The following is a 19,261-nucleotide window of genomic DNA, read 5'->3' on the forward strand; positions in this document are numbered from 1 at the left end:
TCATTATTATTATTTTGTTTTGTTTTTTGTGCATTTATCCACTGGGCAAATTATTCCTTGTAATATATAATATTCAATAGAGGATCAATTTTAATAATAATACATACACAATCTGTATAAATTAAAATATCATGTCTAAGCATATTTTACAACCGAGCAGCTCGAATCCAAGTATGATAATTTCTTGGATATGAAAGGATTAGAGGATCTACAGTTCATGACATCTAGCATTTCTTAAGACAAATAAAGGCATGTCATTTTCCACATCGTTTAGCCTGTGACTGTAAAAGCCTGTTGTTATTGGCATATTAGTAGAGATCTAATAAAAGCAAAAATAGGCTCCCAAAATCCATATTACAATTGTCCGCAAAGACTCATGGTATAACATATATAGTACTAGATAAAATTCAGTTGCAATTAACACTCTTCTTGAAGTTTAAGCCTCAATTACTTAACACTTTTAAGCTCGTGGATTTAATAATGGATCCATTCAAAATTTTGTGCAAATTCATGAGTTTGACGGAAAGATTTGTGAATTTGACAAGATACACCTGAAGAAGTTCGGAGGTTACATCGGCCAAATAATACTCAAGATGAGAATAGTAGTCTGAATAATCAAATAATACCTGGAAATATTTTGATTTTAACACGGGATGAGACTACTTTGTAAGGACTCTCGTCCTGCACTTGGTGGTAAAACTTTTTTCTTTATACTAAAGAGTCATTATTTATCAAGGCCAAAATCCACTTGAGGAAGAAGATTAATGAGGTAGATGGATTATCAGCTAAATAATGAAGAACATAATATGAGGATTAAAATGATGAATGAAATGAACAGTGATTACTGATAAGGATGATTTATGACAAATATTTGTTCACATTGGGTTAGAACATGACCATGTTGTAGTCTACAAAGAAGCAGTTTCATGGTATTGTGTTTCATAAATGAGAAGTTTTAATGTCCTGACCTTCAAAGTACATGGACATCTGCCCATCATTTTTTTTTTTTTACTCGGTATACTTTTAAAATCCTGATGGTTGTTTATATATATATATATATATATATATATATACTTAATGCCAGAGTTGCAGAGTTGCAGAGCTGGCGGCTTTGGAAGGAAACAAGATTGGAATAGGACTTGGAAGAATGCTAGGAGTTGGAATAAGACTTTCTAATCTTTAAAGAATCAGCATGCAGTCTAAATATTGTAAGACTTTAAAATAAGGAATTGAAGTCGAATATTTTGCAATTCTAGGAGTTTCAGTTTTTGAAATCCTTAGAGTCAGAATCAAACCATATAACTTCTGATTCTGATTAAAACAAAACATTTTACTCAATTTATTTTATATAACGTTGTCAGATATTTCCCACCGTTTATTACATACTAACCCGGGTGCCCAGCATTGCCCGGGTGTTTGGAGGCGTGTGTTGAGCAAAAAGAGGGAAAAAAGTGGTAGTAGGCAGGCAGGTTCAAGCCCGACCGCAAAGGAGAAAAAGAATGTGAAAAAAAAAGTGCCTACTTTGCTGTTGCGGTCATCACCAAACCAGAAGTGTCGAAGGTTTAAATTAAGGCTAGACAATCAAAAAGAGGGATGACTTTAAAAAATATTGGCGAAAAAAACCAACCCCTCCCTGTAGAAAAGTGCCCTGTTTGATATTAACCATTCGAAGGGGCGGGCTTCAAAACGATACTGATCTCGTGAAAATCCGTCGCCTCTGTTGAAATTTTTAGCCATACATACATACATACATACATACATACATACATACATACATACATACATACATACATTTAAACAGACAGGTGAGATTTATATAATAGATAACAATAATAATGGCTGAACTGTTTTATGGTTACAATTATCATCAGAATTGAGTTAAAATCTTACCAATTTATTATCTTTTTCATATTGACAAACGTTCAGTGTTCTTACCTGAAAAAAGAAAAGAAAAGAAGTTAGGATGATTATAAAACACGTACACACACATTTATGAATTCATAAACTACATTTAACATCCCAATGAATGCATTGAAGATGATACTTACGAGCTTTAAAGGCAAACGATTAAAAGATATATCTGCCTTACTTAAAAAATGCTAGTTTTATTTTTGGTGTCTTTAAACACCCACTCTTTTTGTTGATGAGGAGACTTTCTTTTATAAAATCAAATGATAAAATTATTGCCCAAGACGTATTGCCTGTCTCAATAAAAACATCGTTTCCGAAATGATCGTACAATTTATTGATTTTGTTTGTTCTAAAACCGATTTTTAATTTTAATTATAAATTATCAATCGTTTTACTCATTATTAAAATAGCTCTAGGATATCTATGCCTATCGAGCTTATTATATATCTACATTACAACGAACACTGTTTTATTTTAATTGTATTAATGCATTTACTAATACATTAAAATAAACTCTAATCCCCTTAAAATGTATATATTAGTGATGGGACGATTCCAATATTTTTCCAGATTCCGATACAATTACCGATTCCGTGCTAAATTATTGATTCCGACTCCGATTTTTTATAAATCTCTAATTATTTAACTATAAGATTGTTAGGTTCCCGATTTTCGTGAACAAAAAAAAAAAAAAAGAAAAGAAAAAAAATGTTACATATGCAGATATTTCCCTAAACGTCAAAATACACTTATGGAGAGTAATCTATCGATTTTAGCTTCACGATTATTTTAAATTCAATAAATAAATATTTATATTATCATTATTACTAGCAATGAAAGAGTTTACTTTAAACAAAATGAAATGAAATAAAAAGACAATTAAAGGAATCGTTTTGGCATCAGAAAATAGGCATCAATTTTTCAATTCTGATACTGATTCCGATACCCCCAAATCTTCCGATTTTTCCGATTTCCAATTCTGATTCATCGCCCCAACACTGACATATATATATATACAGAGAGAGAGAGACAGAGAGAGGGGGGGGGGCGAGAGAGACAGAGACAGAGACAGAGACAGAGAGAGATAGGAGGCTGCTTGGCATTGTCTGGTCATAAAATATGCTTAAATATATTTTAATTTATGTATATTTCACATATATTATTATAGAGCCAATTCTTTATTGATTATTATATTGTACCGACAATATAGTAATGATTTTGAAAGTAAAACAAAAAAATATGACTTAGATGCCATCAGCTGGACTTAAAGTCAAAACATATAGTTCTCCAGCATTATTCCTTACTATCTGTGCTTTGTTCTTACACATCTAAAAACTTAAAAAATAACATTGTTAAAGGGATATGTAATGCATATTTGCACATGCACAGAAATAACACGTTTAGTTGACTTATACCTGTCAAGTTTAATTTTTTTCGATTTTGACCCTTTAGCAGCTATTTCTACCAGCTAAAAACCAAATTGAATTTGTTTCACACATCCAAACCTCTATATATCCTTATATATATCAAGGTTCAAGTCTGTAGACAAATAACTGACGGAGTAGTTTGGTAGAGACCGTTCCCCACACAGACAGACAGACAAGACAATATATATGTTCAAATTTTCTACTTCTTTAGCCGACGGCCAGCACTTGAGACTATGTAAAACAGTCATACAAGTTTGAAACATTAATATTTTATATTAGCTGAGATGTATAATGTTTCAGATATCAATATATTCTATATCATCATTTAAATATCACATGAGCCAAAGAATCATTAAGATTCTCAGGAACCATATTATAGATTAATCTGAAGGTAGACTTAATCAGTTTCAAATTACAGCAAACCTTGGGATTCCCGTTTCCACTATTAACCAATTGTCCAATTTATCAGGGAGGGAAAATAATCAATATGATCTTGCATGAGCACTCTTTGATAATAGTCTTATTTATTAATGATAAAAATGTGTCTATTTACTTCTTTCATGTCCATGTATACATCTAATTGTGTTTAAATTGTTTTTCACTTCAAGCAAGCACATTGCCACTTGAAATGTAAGAGGCTACCATTTGAGATCATGTCTAACAAGCGACTGTGAAGAGTTAAGCAGTGAGATGTATGTTCACATTACATTTAAACTTCTGCAGGTTAGTACAGGCAGGGAATCAGGAAACAGGAAGCGAATTCAAAAGTCTAGCAATCCAAGGGAATAAATTAATAAAGTAGAAGGCTTCCTGGCATTTAGGACCTTAACAGTAAAGAGGTGAGATTTTGCTGCTTGTCGGGTAAATCGGGGTATGTATGTCAAGGAGGCACTAGTGCTTTGAGTTTACCGGAGCACATTCCATTAAAATATTTGTAAAACAGGCTCAGGGATGTGACATTGTGGCGATGGGACAGGGTGAGAGCTTGACTGATAGTGTGGGACCTAATAGATTGGAGATTTTTTTTTTGGGGGACCTGTCTAAGAGTGACATACTAGAGGTAGATGCGCCATACCAGATGTGGGAAAAATACTTTATTTTTGCTCTCTCAAGTATACTTGTGATACTCATAGATCTCTAATAAAAGTATTATTCCACATTTCCCGATAGCCCTTAAATTGGGGCCTCCCCATAAGATACAATTTTAGGCCACACACACACATAATCATTAAAATTAGATTTCAGTTGATGAAAATCTTATAAATAAGCATATCATATAAGGTTTTAGATCACTACAAAGATTATCCAAGCAGCAGCGACTGATAACTGAGGAAAAATACATCCATTCATAGTCAAAGATGAAAGTCTTAAAATAAATAAATCGATGATAATTATTGTTATTGGCCAACAAACTGGGGCGTAGGAGGTGTGAGAGCATTATTCATTTCCCCGGATTACTTTTGATCTTCATCTTTTGATAGTAAGTGTTCAGTAAGGAAAGATTAAGTATTATTTTTTGAGCTTTTGATAGGACTAAACCGAAGATTGAAACCAGTCTTCTGATTCATTAGTAAAGATGCTAACCAGTATGTTATAGGGGTCTATTTGCTGATTATTGATCATACTCACTTTCATGGATGTAATAGCTGACCTGAGAGAAGAGTTCTTGCATAACAGCTTTAGTACTTATGCAATTTATAGACCATACCAAAATAATAACGTTATTATTTAGAAATCTATTCTTAACAAGGATAGGAGGTGCTTTGTTAACTATTCTGTACTAACAATTAATAACAATATAACAAATTTAACAACAATTTAATAAATAACAATTTAATAAATAAAAAATACTGTATAAGATATTGTAAAAATCGAATTTAAATTAAAAAAATCTTAGCTAAAAACTACAGAAGTATCACAACATTAAGCATGAGAAAGGGAAGTAACCAAAACTCAAATCCTCTTCCATTGAAGGGATAGCCAACAACAAAAAAACAATCCCTTACCCACATTTTATAAGTGGTTTGACATAATCTTCTCATAAAAATTTCTCCCTTCCCATACCAAAATCTGCACCATATTGTGTGCTCAATGACATACTAATTGTTTATATTAGAATTGGAAGTAAAAGGAAGTAATTATTGATATTTCAAGTTTATCCTGACAATTAAGTTTATTTCACAACACCATTTTAATGTTAGGTGGTTAGAGTAACAGCTGATTTATTTAAAAAGAAAAAATATATCTGATATAATGGTTAGTTTTGAATCTTAATTAAAAAGTGAACGCATGTCTGTTTATACTAAAGCAGTCAATCGGAGGTTTTAATCTAACTCAGATGATTTTGGAATATTGAAAAACTTAAAAATAAGGAGCCGAAGTCGGACATTTTGTAATTCTAGGAGTCGGAGTCGAACCTTATACCATTCAACAATTAAGTAATTTATTTCACAACGGCATTTTGTCGTTGTTACATGGTTAGAACAACAGATAATTCATTTTAAAAGACTCATCCCCAATATAATAACTAGTTTTGTAACTGATCTATATAAATAAGTGATATGTGCATGTTCATACAAAAGAAATGTAGAACCAGAGTTGCAAAGCCGGAAGTTTTGGAAAGTCGAACTTGCAAGAATGTTAAGTGTTGGAGTCAGAATTTTTAATTTCCAAATAGGCAACAGACAGTTTGAATATTGGAACAGTTTAAAATAAGGCGATGGATATTTTGGAGTTCTAAGAGTTAGTCAAAATGAGAATTTTTGGAATTCTGTGTGTCGGACCAATTATTTATATTTAAACGACCTCGTTAACTATATATATGAATAAAAGTTAACACTTGTATGTTTATACAAACTAAACTTTAAAATTAGGATTGTGAAGTCAAAGATTAAAAGAAATAAAAGCTCTGAAAGAGTCAGACCTGTAAGAATGCTAGGGTCCAGAATCAAAGTTGGGTTTTGTAATCCGACTGCGATTATTACTGAATACTGGAAAACTTCATGGAGTTAGAGTCGGATATTTTAGAAATAGAGTTGAAGTCAGACTTTATTCTTTCCGACTTCACAAGTTTGTTTAGAATATCACAAATGTAATCAGCTAAAGTAACGTGACATGCACAAAAAAGACATGGAAAGATTACCAATTTGCCATCTGTAATAAAAACAATTGAGCCACAGCACAACTTGATGATAATAAACAAGTTGGCACACAACAAATAAAATAAGAAAATAAGACAAAGTCAAAAATGAGGTAGTAAATATAAAGAACACAGTTCTTGGAGTTTCAAAGAGATTTGCTTTTATGCAAACATAAAAAAGAAAAATGGAACTAAAGGTGGAAGGGAAACACGACACTTCGTTTTTGTTAGGTAAATTCACAAATGAAGGTTCAGAGGAGGATTAAATTTGAACAGTATAGGGAGATGTGTATAGAACACGATACTTCGATGGTATGGTCACATTGAAAGTAAGGATGAGAGTTCTTGGATTAGTAGATTTAGAATAGTTGAGGTGAAACATGCGAGGAAGCGATAACGATAGATTTGGGAGAAATAGGGACACATAAAAACCTTACCAGAGATAGATTAGCTTGGAAGTTCTAAAAGTCGCTCAACACATGCCAGCATGTAAAATGAATGTTAAACTTCATATCAACAGCTTGACTTAACGGAGATCATGGCTGAGCTGATCTAAAGACCCACTTAAGAGACGGCTGGTCAGATAAGTTTTAGATCCTCAACAACTGACGCCAAATGTATTTGTACAATTTATCAGATCTGTAATTGATTTATAAATTCATTAGCAAAGTTAATCTTAAGCTGTGATCTCGTTCAATAAATCTGTCCATGTGCATAGTTATTTCTCAAAACGTACTCATACATTAATCACTTATGTCATTTGTACATATATCCGAGATATACATTATTAAAATACATTCTCATCTTTAATTACTTCCACATGTGATTAATCAATATCAACTCTAGGGTTTCTCTAATACAAACCATTAATTTATCAAAATGTAAATTTCACGTTTTCTGTGACTTGCTGTAATTATTGTGTCTATATCTTATCTTATCTATATGTATGAACTAGCGGGGGTACCCGGCGTTGCCCAGGCGTTTGGAGGTGTGTGTAAGGGTGGGGTGGGGGTAAAGAATAAACGAAGTAATAAACCTGTTTAAACTTTTTAAAAAAAATCGGAAAAACAAAACAAACAAAAAACAGCGAACGGACATAAAACTTCTTTTAAAAAATCGGATAAACAAAAATAAAAAAAATGAAAAAAAAAAAATGAACATGTTCGGAAAAACAAAAAAAAAAGTGAAAAGCGAAAAAAAAAAAATGGTATAAATCACCTTGTTCACTATTAAAAGTTTAAAAATCGAAAAAAAATATATCTGATAACTACAATCTTAAGATAACGACACTGTCACTTAATCCCTCGCGCTATGGACGCGTGGGCGAATGTAGGTCGTTTTTTATAATATTTAAATGAATTCAAGGTAAAACGTCTTTTGCATGTTGACGCATGCGTAGAAGCCATGTTGTGATGAAGATACGATTTTTTCCCACCCTTCCTGGTAGAAAAGAGTCAGGTTGAGGGTGAAGGAATTAATATTTTTGGCCAATTTTTCGATATTTGTCGGCCGAAGGTTCGAGCTTGAAAATGATACCTATCTGACAAAAATCCGTGGCCTATGTCGAAAGTTTTTGGCAGACACACACACACACACACACACACACACACACATTTTGGCTTTTATATATATAGACTAGCAGGGGGTACTCGGCGTTGCATGGGTGTTTCGAGGTGTGTGCTCTTAAATCAAAAAGAAACAGGGGGGGGGATAAAAAAAAGGTTTGGTAAGTAGGTAGGATTGAACCCGAAGCCCTGAGGCGAAGTTGGAAAATAAAATGTGAAAAAAAAAAACATGACACGTTAACCGCTCGGCCAGCCAGAATAAGTTACTGAAAGACGTTTGAATTTATTTAAGTAAGAAGAGAATTGACAGGTGCCCGTACTTAATGATGTCAAGTAGAAGTCGTAGAGTTAACGACCTAAGCAATTAACATTTTCTGCAGGACAGTTTTTAATGAGGTCAATAACCCAGTTTGTTTGTTTTTACCTAACTTTGGGGAAAACCAGCTCCCCGTTTATTAGGGGGAGTGTTTCGTCTCGAAATGAATGCAACCGTCTGATATGATAATGATAAGCCGACATTGACCAAACGTTACATCGCTTTCTGGAGACTACTCGCCGTGGGCAAGTGATTCAAATCGAGTTTCGCTTTTTTTATACCGAAAAATGAAAGCAACATGCGCCAATCCAAAAATGTCGAATATATCATGTTTCAAAGTCGGGCAAATTAAATCCGCCGGAAAATAGCCTTTTGCAGACATACACAAAAAGCAAACATACACACATTTTCGCTTTTTATATATAGAAGGCAAAATGTGTGTGTTTGTATGCATTGCAAAAACTTTTGACAGAGGCGACAAATTTTCACGAGATTGGTATTGTTTTAAAGCTCGACTCTTCGGACGACAAATATAAAAAAATTGGCCAAAAACATTCATTCCTTTACCGTCAACTGGGCAGTTTTGTACAAAGAGAGGTCACTTTTTTGCTAACATTTCTGTAAAGTCATCATACGCACTTGCAATGACTAGCCTTAATTTGAACGGTAGCGAAGTCGTATGTCATGGTGGCCGCGGTTTGCTTTTTTGTTCACCTTCTTTTCCTCCTTTATTTTACAGGTTCAAGCCTGTCTGCCTGCCTGCCTGCCTGCCTACCTGCCTGCCTACCTACTCCTTTTTTTTTCTTACTTTGAGGCTTATGTAATGGGATTTTTTTCCTTTTAAAACAAAAACTGAATTATTTTACCGTTCGCTTTAGTCTCTTTTTTTCTGGTTATATTAACTCCTTACTACATCATCTATCCACACCTGGGCAATGGCGGGTACTCCCACTAGTAAATATATAAAAGGAAGTTGCCTGTGTGTTGGTATGTGTGTGTATGTCCAACTAGAAATGAAAAATTACAAAGCAAACACCAACAAAGTTGGTATATTCTTGATTAGAGTTGACCCTCCGATGGATAATATCTAAAATGTTAAAATTATTAATTCTGGGTGTGGGAGTCAACTGGGCGGGATTTCATTGAGGGGGAAGGGGTCTGCTATTTTCAATTTTAGAAACTATTATATAAAGGAGGGGTGAATGATTTACATCATTATTATTATTATTATTATTATTATTATTATTATTATTATTATTATTATTTATGAGAGAAGAATGAACTTGATAGAGGTGAAAGAAGGGTGGAGGGGATGAATATGAAACAACAGAGACAGGAGAAAAAGAGAAAGCTAAAGAGATGGATTGAAAGAGGTAAAAAGATAGAAATTTTAATATAAGGATGTTACATACACTTTTAAAACTTGATAGTCATCATAGATAAAGAAAAATATTATTGTCCCCTATTCCGTTGACAAAAATAGTTTTGACAAAATGTATATAAAATAATGTTTCATCACTTATTGGTTAAATAAATACTTGTAGGTGTTCTTAAAAAGATTTTTAAAAATGTTATTTTCAATCTGTTTCATTAATGTTAATATTTAATTCTAATAGATATTTTATTTTTTTATTAGTGACGAATAGAGAGAGGTGGAGGTACACTTACTCTGAATTACATTTACTATGCTTGCAACTTATAACACCAGGAAAAATTTTAACATGGTAATGTTTTCTATCTACAGAGTTTTGTTGGCTGTCTCTCTCAAAGTTTCCACAGGTGACACTTTTGTTTATATTTTCAATTAAACATTATAAAAGAGTAAAACATGTATTATCATTTGGATTCTTCAGACTACTGTTCTTATCTTGGATATTATTCACACAATGGCTAATTTAACATCCAATTGTTTGCGTAAAATTGATTCGAATTGTAGAGAAAAAAGTTTGTCCTTTTAACCCAAAACTTGTTGAGCTTTTCTTCATTTCAAATAAAGCTTGTAATGATGTTTTCCTTCAATTCCTGCAAAGTTTAGGGTGTCCAAAAAGTCTGCTAGAATTGAAAGAAAACATCAGAAACGAAATAGGGGAGTTAAATCGCAATCAAGAGATTCCGTAATCTGTCATGAATAATAATTTGGAAAGAGCATAAATATGCAAAGCTGAAAATGGGCAACATTTAAAAGACATTATTTTTCATAAATAAAGATTATTTAAATTTTTCATTTTTTTTAAATTCCCAATGTCTCAGTCAGATTGTGTTAAAATTAGAGAAAGATATCATCAGAAATAAAGAATCTATTTAAGTTCAAAACCATCCAATGACTTTTGGGACACCCTGTAGAAACAGAAATGAATTATAGCTTTGATTATATAGCCTTAACTCTATATTCTGTAAGCTTTCTGATCAGTATATATAAATGATTAATTTTTTTTTTGTATGATTGAATAAGATGTTTTAATATAAATATAAATGTAGTTTGACATATCTGAGCAGGATAAGGTTTCCGACACAGAGGTTCTATCCCGCACAAACCTTCTCAACATGCTCACCCTGATAAGGCAACACACACTATGTTGATTGGGCCATGTCAACAGTATGGAGAATGGGCACATTTTAAAGAACATCCTGTATGGAGTCCGAAAGAAGGTATATTGGCCGCCCTCACCTTCGATATAAAAATGCTGTGAGGATAGACGTGAAGTCAAGGAACATCAACGTTGAATCATAAGAGAACATCGCAAACGACTACTTATGGAGCTGAACCGTGCACCAACATCTGAAAGCGGAGGGGGGGGGAGATAATAAACATTGCTGCAGAGAAGCGCGCATACAGAAAGGAAAACATAATTGCTAACAGCCCAGGGACGACACATGTTTGCAATCTTTGCGACAAAGTCTGCTCTCTTCAATCATAAACAATTCTGCTCTACTCAAGCAAACAACCGGAATAACTAAGCTAAGGAAACTTCATCCATGGTTGACCCTGACCAATGGAGGCCTACTACTAGTTTCGTATTTATTCATTTCGAAGTAAAGGTAATTTTTTTCTTAACAATATTGACTGTCAGGCAGTTATTATTTGAAGAGGAATATTATTATTATTATTATTATTATTATTATTATTATTATTATTATTATTATTATTATTATTATTATTATCTCACAAGGAGCTTTCACACAGGTCTTAAAGGATCTCTCCTTGAAAATAGCCTGTGGTGTTCTCTGGAAGCTGAGTGACAACAAATCCTCCCAGTTTTCCAGTGCTCTCCACCTCTTCTGATAAAATTTGCAAATTAATTTGCATTATTGCAACAGCTGCCCATCATCGAACTCTCGCTAGAAGCGACCATTTGGTCTCCACTGGAATTTGAGTGGCAATAAGCCTCCCCAAGGTCCCAGTTCTCCTCGCACTTGTCCAGCAGAGGTCTGGTCAATGCTCTCTCCTCAGACTTTCCATCATCCTTGACCCTTCTCGGCTATTTGGCATCATTATTTTGTGGGAGGCGGTGATTGGGTAATGGAAGGGGATGGGGGATACAGAACTTATGGATATGTATCTTCAATGTTCTTGGTTCCATGTAACGCTTCTTCATGTTTTGTCTCTGCAGCAATTCGTCTGAGCCGTGTGTGTGGCTCATGTGTATTAGTCAAGCTATTATTATTATTATTAGCATTATTATTATTATTATTAATAATAATAATAATATTAACAGTAAATTATACAAAAGCAATCATAATTATTTTAGTCTAGCTACAAGAAATACTATTCTCTATCAAGACAACATAGGCTAAGAAGGGATAGCTTATGTTAACAACACACCTTGAGCTATCAAATAGATAATCAATCAGGAAAATAGAAAATTGAGAAAATCTCCATTCAAACGTTTTCAAAAGACAGACAAGAAAGACAAAAGGAGAAAAGTGTGTTGCTATATTTTTGATATGAGGATAAATATTTATTTTCGTTTAAAATACAAAATTTTAAAAGAAACCTTTGCCACAAGGCAGAAAAATGAGGGTAAGGAGGGAGGGGGACAGTCTTCATAAACTATTGTTAACTAAGCTAACCTAGCTAGTTCTTACTTTTACTTTACCCTCACTACAATACCACAGTCATATTATAGATCCATCAGCGTATACATCCTTCATCAATCACCATAAAAACAACATACCATGAAAAACGTACTTAAAGCTCATATTTGAAAATATAAGCTTCTACTTATAGACACTGGCGATAGGAACTGACCAATCAAATGGAGCCACATCCTGCTAACAACCAATCAGAAACCAGAATTGCTCCATAAAAATATTGGATCTTTTAGCATTCCTGCACATCATTTTTTGTGTCCACACAAGAAATATCTTTGCTTTTTGCCTGCAAAATTTTTAAGTCCAAGACTTGTACAGAACAGCTACCCACCGAAAACTCATTTTCACCTGCAGAACTTGTACAATATAGCTACTCATCGGAAACTCTTCTGAAATTAGTGAATTTCTTCAAAAACAGCAAGCAAGCACTTTGGTTCTCACATGCAACAACAGTAGTCACAACATTCATCCTCCTCGGCCTTATAGCTAAGAGCAAATTGCAGTATCTGTTTTGATACTACACTTCATCATATTCTGTCTTCAATCAGTAAGTGTTTTACTAATGGAAGAATCGTTCCCGACTGAGGCATTTTTCCCCCAGTCCAGGAGCTCCTTTTTATTGAGCTGGATTTTCTAAATCTAAAAAACCGACCTTGTGTCTAACTCTGCCCTCGTGAAGAGAGACAAGTAAACAGAGACAATAGGCAGAATAAAAAAAAAAAAAAACTCCTCCAAAATGGTAAATGTGTACATTATTCACTCTCCACTGAATCACCTCCTCCCATACACACACACTCACGGTAAAAAAAATGTGAGAATTTACTTTTTTATGTGATTACGTGCAATCACTTGAAAAACTTGTTGAAAAGAAGAAAAAAATTATTTTAGAATAGCGTCGTATATTAATATCACGCTTTTTAGAGTAGTTGACCATTTTATCACTAATCATTTGTGCTGACTTGTGCTGAAGTCGTAAAATCATATGTAAACGTTTAAAACAAAGGGGATCCACACACACACACACACACACACACACACACACACACACACACACACACACAAAAAGATTTATTTCCCATGGCAAAAAAAGAATTATTAACTGCTCTTAACCAGAAATTGCATCATTTTATGTTAAATTTATATACATAACTGATCCAACGTCCAAAATTCTTTTTAAAAAATTGTTCTTTTTTTCTTCTTTCCGCCAACTTTTCAGGGCCACATGTAATCGCCTAGAATTAAACAAGTAGAATCTTTTTTTTTTTTTTTTGATTCACCTGAAGTTGTTATAGAAAGGTATCAAAAACATCTTTCTCGTTAGGGTTTTATTTATTTTTATAGTAAATAAAATAAGTTAAGACCCCAGTGATAAAACCCCTAAATTAATCGAAACGAAATTGCTTCAGTCAATAAAGTTTGAAAAATTAGTCTTAATTTCTTGTTAGAATTAGAGATTTGCTTTTCTCTCCGACCCCCGCCTCCCTTGAAACCGAGGAGACACTATTCTAGAAAAGAACCATTTTCTCGTCTAGTGTTACTAAGAAAATTCTTTTTTTTTTTTCTTACTACTAAAAAATCGATAATTATTTATTTCATTTGAGCTAAGTAAAAAGTCGAAGTGCTTGTATATCTGATTATTACGTAAGAAGAAAGAAAGGACATTTTGAGGTCAACATTATTAATTAGTTGACCAATGTCCGTGCAGGCCGACTTAAAAGATAGACAACCGTCCATCTATATAATTATTATCTATGTTTTTCTTCTTCTTGTATCTTTTGTTTTAATTTACCTGCCTCCCCATGAGGGGATAGGGTTGACACAAGGTCGAGCTTAATAATCATTTGTGATCATTTTGGGGCGGTAACAAAATTCTGATGATTTTTTTTTTTAATTATTTTGCTTGCATGTTACCGTGCACAAGAAAGTGTGAATTATGTAAATACAACGCGAATGGTAAGAAGTGGGAAGAGGAATGAAATGATGTAAATACTTAAAAGGGGAAAGACAGAGGGTGAAGATAGATGGGAGGAATGAAGATAGCGAGGTGAAGGGAGAGATATGGGGTGAGAAGAAAGAGAGGGGGGAGAGAGTAGTGGGAGAAAGACCGAGGCTGAAGATAGAGAGAGAAAGATGGGTGGGGATGAAAAGAGAGAGGAATGAAGAAAGAAGGGATTAAAGGGGATGAGAGAAGTGAGAAAAGGGGAGAGTAATGGGTGGGGAAGAAGAAAGAAAATGAGATAGACAGAAGTAACAAATAGGGTTTATAATGACATCACAATGTATATTGACTGCGAAATCCGTTACCTTTGTAGTGCTTGCAAAAATATTTATCAACCAATGTCAAAGAAATAGATAAGCTTAAAGCGAATATAAATATAAATATTTATATAGTAATCCCACTTAAAAAAGAAAAAAAAACTCAATACAACCAAGATAGGAAATAGAGCTTGTCATAGAAGAACACAATTTAAGACAGTTAATTATATTTGACATTAATTTATTGTTCAACAGGATACTCAAATAAGATTTCCTTAACACATTTCTTCGAAATTCCACCGGTCACGGTCTTCTCGTTTTTGATAATATTGTCTGGTCGGACCTGTCAGCATTTCCCAATGAGGACGCCTTAGGCGACAGACAATAAACCTATGTTATTGTTTTTCTCACTTTTAAGGAAAACAAAATATTTGCAGCAGCCAAGTAGCAGTGAAATACACTGAGCAGTCAATCTCCTAAGTTATTCAAAATAATTTTAAATATCAGTTTAGTAAAACGAGAATTTCGAAAAAAGCGTCTCTCTCTTCAATTGTAGGGAAGACTATAAAGTAGATAGCATTTATCTACCTGCCTACCATCGCCGGAATATGTGACACACAGTCGGAATGTGAGAATTGAAAAGACAGCAAATAAGTGTGTGCCGTCATAAAATGCCTGGGCAGCCCCGTTAGCATTTCCTGATAGGGGTGCGCTGCGCCTCATACAATTAGCAATAAACTAATCTCTTCTCAAGAGAGATGGTAAAATCCTGGGAAGGTGGGCCCCTTGGAACTGCATAGAAGCATGTGCTAACCCGACAGATGTTTGTATCATCTACTTTAAAATGACCCAGATTTGGAATTGGATCGATTGTCGAGGACGTAGAGCTAAATCTACTCAAACTGTGCTAGGTAATGTTATAAAGTAATCATTTCAGAATAAAATAAAAATAAACTTAAATTTTAACAGTAACATAGTTTTCATTCCAGCGTTTCATGTGTATTATGACAAAAATTGCTATAAGTTTTTTTTTTCTTTCTTTTTATTAAAACATGGTTTTAAGTTTACAAGAAATGGCGAAACCTGTTTTACTCTAAATAACTTATGTTCCAGCTATTACAGACAAAAGAAAATTATGAATGTCATTTCGAAAGTAATTTTTGGCTAAAGTAAAATTAAAGTTTACTGTCCCGCCTCCTTAAAATCAAAAATAGAAAAAAAACGGGGGGGGGGTCTCAAAGGAGGCACTATCACTAACCCTAAGTCTGAGTCGCAAAAACCGAATGTAATCATTTAAAAAAGTAACACGCTTTTCCCCACCTCTCCAAAAAATATGGACAGGATTTATCTGTCATAGCACAAAAAAAAAAAAAAAGAAAAAAAAAAAAAAGAATAGTTAACTACCCTAACATGCAAGAATGGCCCGGAAATTGGGGATCATTTTACACTAAATTTATATATCAATTTCTTTTCTTTTCTTTTTTATTTCTTCTTTTCTCCACATTTTATAATGTTACTGGCCACACATAATCGACTAAATAAAATTAGAATCTTTTGATCTTTTGGGGGGAAAGTAGGGGGTAGCTGAGGGTATTAATCTACAATTACACCTATTTTATTTTGAAATGAAATATTTTTAAACGAAATATTTTTAAATGAAATATTTTTAAATGAAATAATTTTAAATGAAAAACCAAGTCTCTCTTTTTTTCTTCTTTTACTAAATCATTGCTTTTCCGATAATAAATTGTGAAATGGCCCACAACTTCAGGAATTGTAAATGACCTTCGTATATTTATATATATGACATCGCCGGAAACGAATATATTAATAAAATTGTATGACCACAACTCGTCTATGTCTGTACGTGTGTTTCTCGCCTTCACGTGACTTGCACATTATCATATTTATTCATTTACTATGAATCGATTTGGCGATATTGAATTTTCTTGCTCACACGCCCCCTTTTCAAATTCGTGGCCCTAGGGCCGTCGGCAATAGACCTGCCTCTCCTGCACCAAATGGTTATAATTATATCTACTAATTTTATGGCGATTGAATTTGTGGTAAAGTTTCAGTATAATTAAGAACCGAGAAATCGAAAACAAAAAATACAACTGATAACTTTCATCGAACACATTAAAATTTAATTTTCTCCCGACGTGTATACTTTTAAAGTGTGGAAACTGATTGTAATTTGACTTATCGAAAAACAAAACAAAGAAAACTGGTCGATTTTTTGAAGATGGTTGTTTGGCTTTGAATAACTTTAGGCTGAAAAGATAGTAAAAAAAAAAAAAGCACTTTCTTATCCGACCATTAACTGACATGCCACTCAGACTTTAGGTTAATGATAGGGTAAGTCAGCTTTTTTTATTAATTTTTTTTAAGGAATGAAGTCCCAACAACAGAAAGTCAAGTAGTAATTTTATTTCTCATTTGAGAGAGCATTGAATGTTATCTAATAAAAAAATAAAAAATAAAAAATGAAACCAGTTTCAGGATGTTTAAAGTATACAGGTCGGTAGAAAACTATATATGAGACACATCCCAAAGTGGCAATATACCTTGTTTGAGGTGAAAAAGAGTAATATATATATATATATAAATATTTGCTTCTCAAGATGACACTCCCTTCACCTTTCGAACATTGATGGGACTGGACGGGAGATGGGAATAGGATGTATATAGCTAGTAATTATCTGATTTCAGGAAGAATTGCAGGAACCAATACCAACAGCAGAATTTAGTTTACCATAAAATCGTTCCCTGCTCATTCATATGAATCTACTGCTTTTGACCTTATGGGTTTCCTGTTTGGGCTCTTTGATTGATGTACCTAGTTGCATGCCTTATCTTGCCTTTACAGAAAACAGCATCGGTACTTCATTTCATATTTCTTTTCAATTCAAATTGGACTTAAGCTTTTAAAGATTTCTATATCATATTTCTCTCGGTCTGTTTGTTTGTCCGTTTCCCTTGTTCTCAGAAACTACTGGTCCGACCTGGCTGAAATATTGTACGGGCCTTTACTATGATGAGGTGCAGTGAATTAAGTGTTATGATATCCATTCGATAAACAGTAAGGGATTAATAGGGATTAATAGGGATTAGTATCAATGCAAAAATGAGCACAAATTTAATCATATTCAACCATCAATTTGGCATAAAGTATTCATTCTTAATCAACAGGCTATAATTTTTCACCCATTTTTAACAATCTAAAATGTCTAGTATTTTTATATTTTTGTAATTCATCATCATCATCATCAGCAGCAGCAGCAGCAGCAGCATCATATTCGCTTCAGTGGTAACATGCCTTGTTTGGGATGAATAAAAAATAAAAACCTGATCAGTATATAAAAAAATATTCTTCTATTGTGTTGTGGCTATGAATTTGGTATTTTAATTTCACTGCTAGCCTTGATAAACGGTCTAGCTTTCTAAATACAGACACACATGTCGACTCGCAATAAAGTTGAATTGTCATAATTAGTTTATTAGTTTCACATGAGAATGAGGCAGATGGCAGGTGTTTACTAAAGCATGAGTGAAAACAAATCTCCCACGAATTCTCTCACATGTGTGTATGTCAATCGCCATCAACATTCTCTGGTTGAAAATCCTATGGAAATGAAACCTGACCAGTGACGATTGAGGACATGCGTTGCATGGTAATGCATGTATAACATGAGTCTTAAAAAACAGCTCAGAAGATTCAATCTGGATAGTATAGAGAGATGTGTGCAAAATACGTCGACGGTGTTGTTGTTGAAAGAATGGATGCAATTTCAATAGTATTCTATGTTGAAAGAATGGATGCAAGTTTTTGAGTTAGTAAATTTAGAACAGTTATGGTAGCAGTTCCAGTTTACAGGAGATGACCAAGGAAAACATAACAACTAATGCATAGTGATTCTGAACAAGGTAACACAAGATGGTTAACAAATCGCAATTCCATCGTCAAAGGCCAACCACTTGTGGACCTGTGAGTTCAGCCAAGTCCTCCTTGATATTTGCTGTCCATGTCCTCAACTGTCCAGCAATATGTTTGTACCATCAAGCCAGAGAGCTAAGGAAGATTATGTTGTGAATTCATTTTCCCTCTGAACAAACTGATCATTAACAATGTGTATTTGGTATTAAATGACCCAAAATGGGTGGATATGCTGTAAAACAAACCCAAACCATTTTGACTGCATTTCCAAAAACCATTAATATTTTTAAGTGAAAACTTAAGAGAAACCATGATTCACTTGCTGATTTTAGTTGATGTGTTTTTACACGTCTGAACTAGAAACAATAGTTGGTGATAAAGAGGGTGGAACCTCATTTCTATTTCAGGAGTAACATCAGGAGTTTTAATGAAAGGAGAATTTATAAATACGGTTGCAGAGTCAGAGTCAAAGAGAGTTGCAGATTTTGGAAGGAGTCAAAGTCAGACTCTTAGGAATGATAGGAGTCAAATATTTTAATATCAGAAGAATCAAGAGAGAGTTTGAATATTCAAATAGATTGATTCAATTATTTGGAAATTCTAGGAATCAGGCTTAGA

The 19,261-nt window shown here is 33.6% G+C and overlaps 1 protein-coding gene across 12 annotated transcripts in view; it reads right to left on the reverse strand.

Annotated features, from left to right (window-relative positions):
• Window positions 1–19,261, reverse strand: part of LOC145256191 (1-phosphatidylinositol 4,5-bisphosphate phosphodiesterase beta-4-like) — a 521,907-nt gene that overhangs the window by 402,266 nt on the left and 100,380 nt on the right. Inside the window, exon 2 of one of the 12 annotated variants that reach the window (XM_080114785.1) lies at window positions 1,891–1,935. The exons of 10 other annotated variants lie outside the window; for them this stretch is intronic. The gene's annotated coding sequence lies outside the window, so the exon portion shown is untranslated. Of the gene's footprint in view, window positions 1–1,890; window positions 1,936–19,261 lie in introns of those variants that run through there. One more of the 12 variants, XM_080114786.1, reaches the window with a different exon arrangement.

This window comes from Euprymna scolopes, chromosome 32 (assembly GCF_053919585.1).
Source record: "Euprymna scolopes isolate OS-2025 chromosome 32, ASM5391958v1, whole genome shotgun sequence".
Classification (NCBI taxonomy): Eukaryota; Metazoa; Mollusca; class Cephalopoda; order Sepiida; family Sepiolidae; genus Euprymna; species Euprymna scolopes.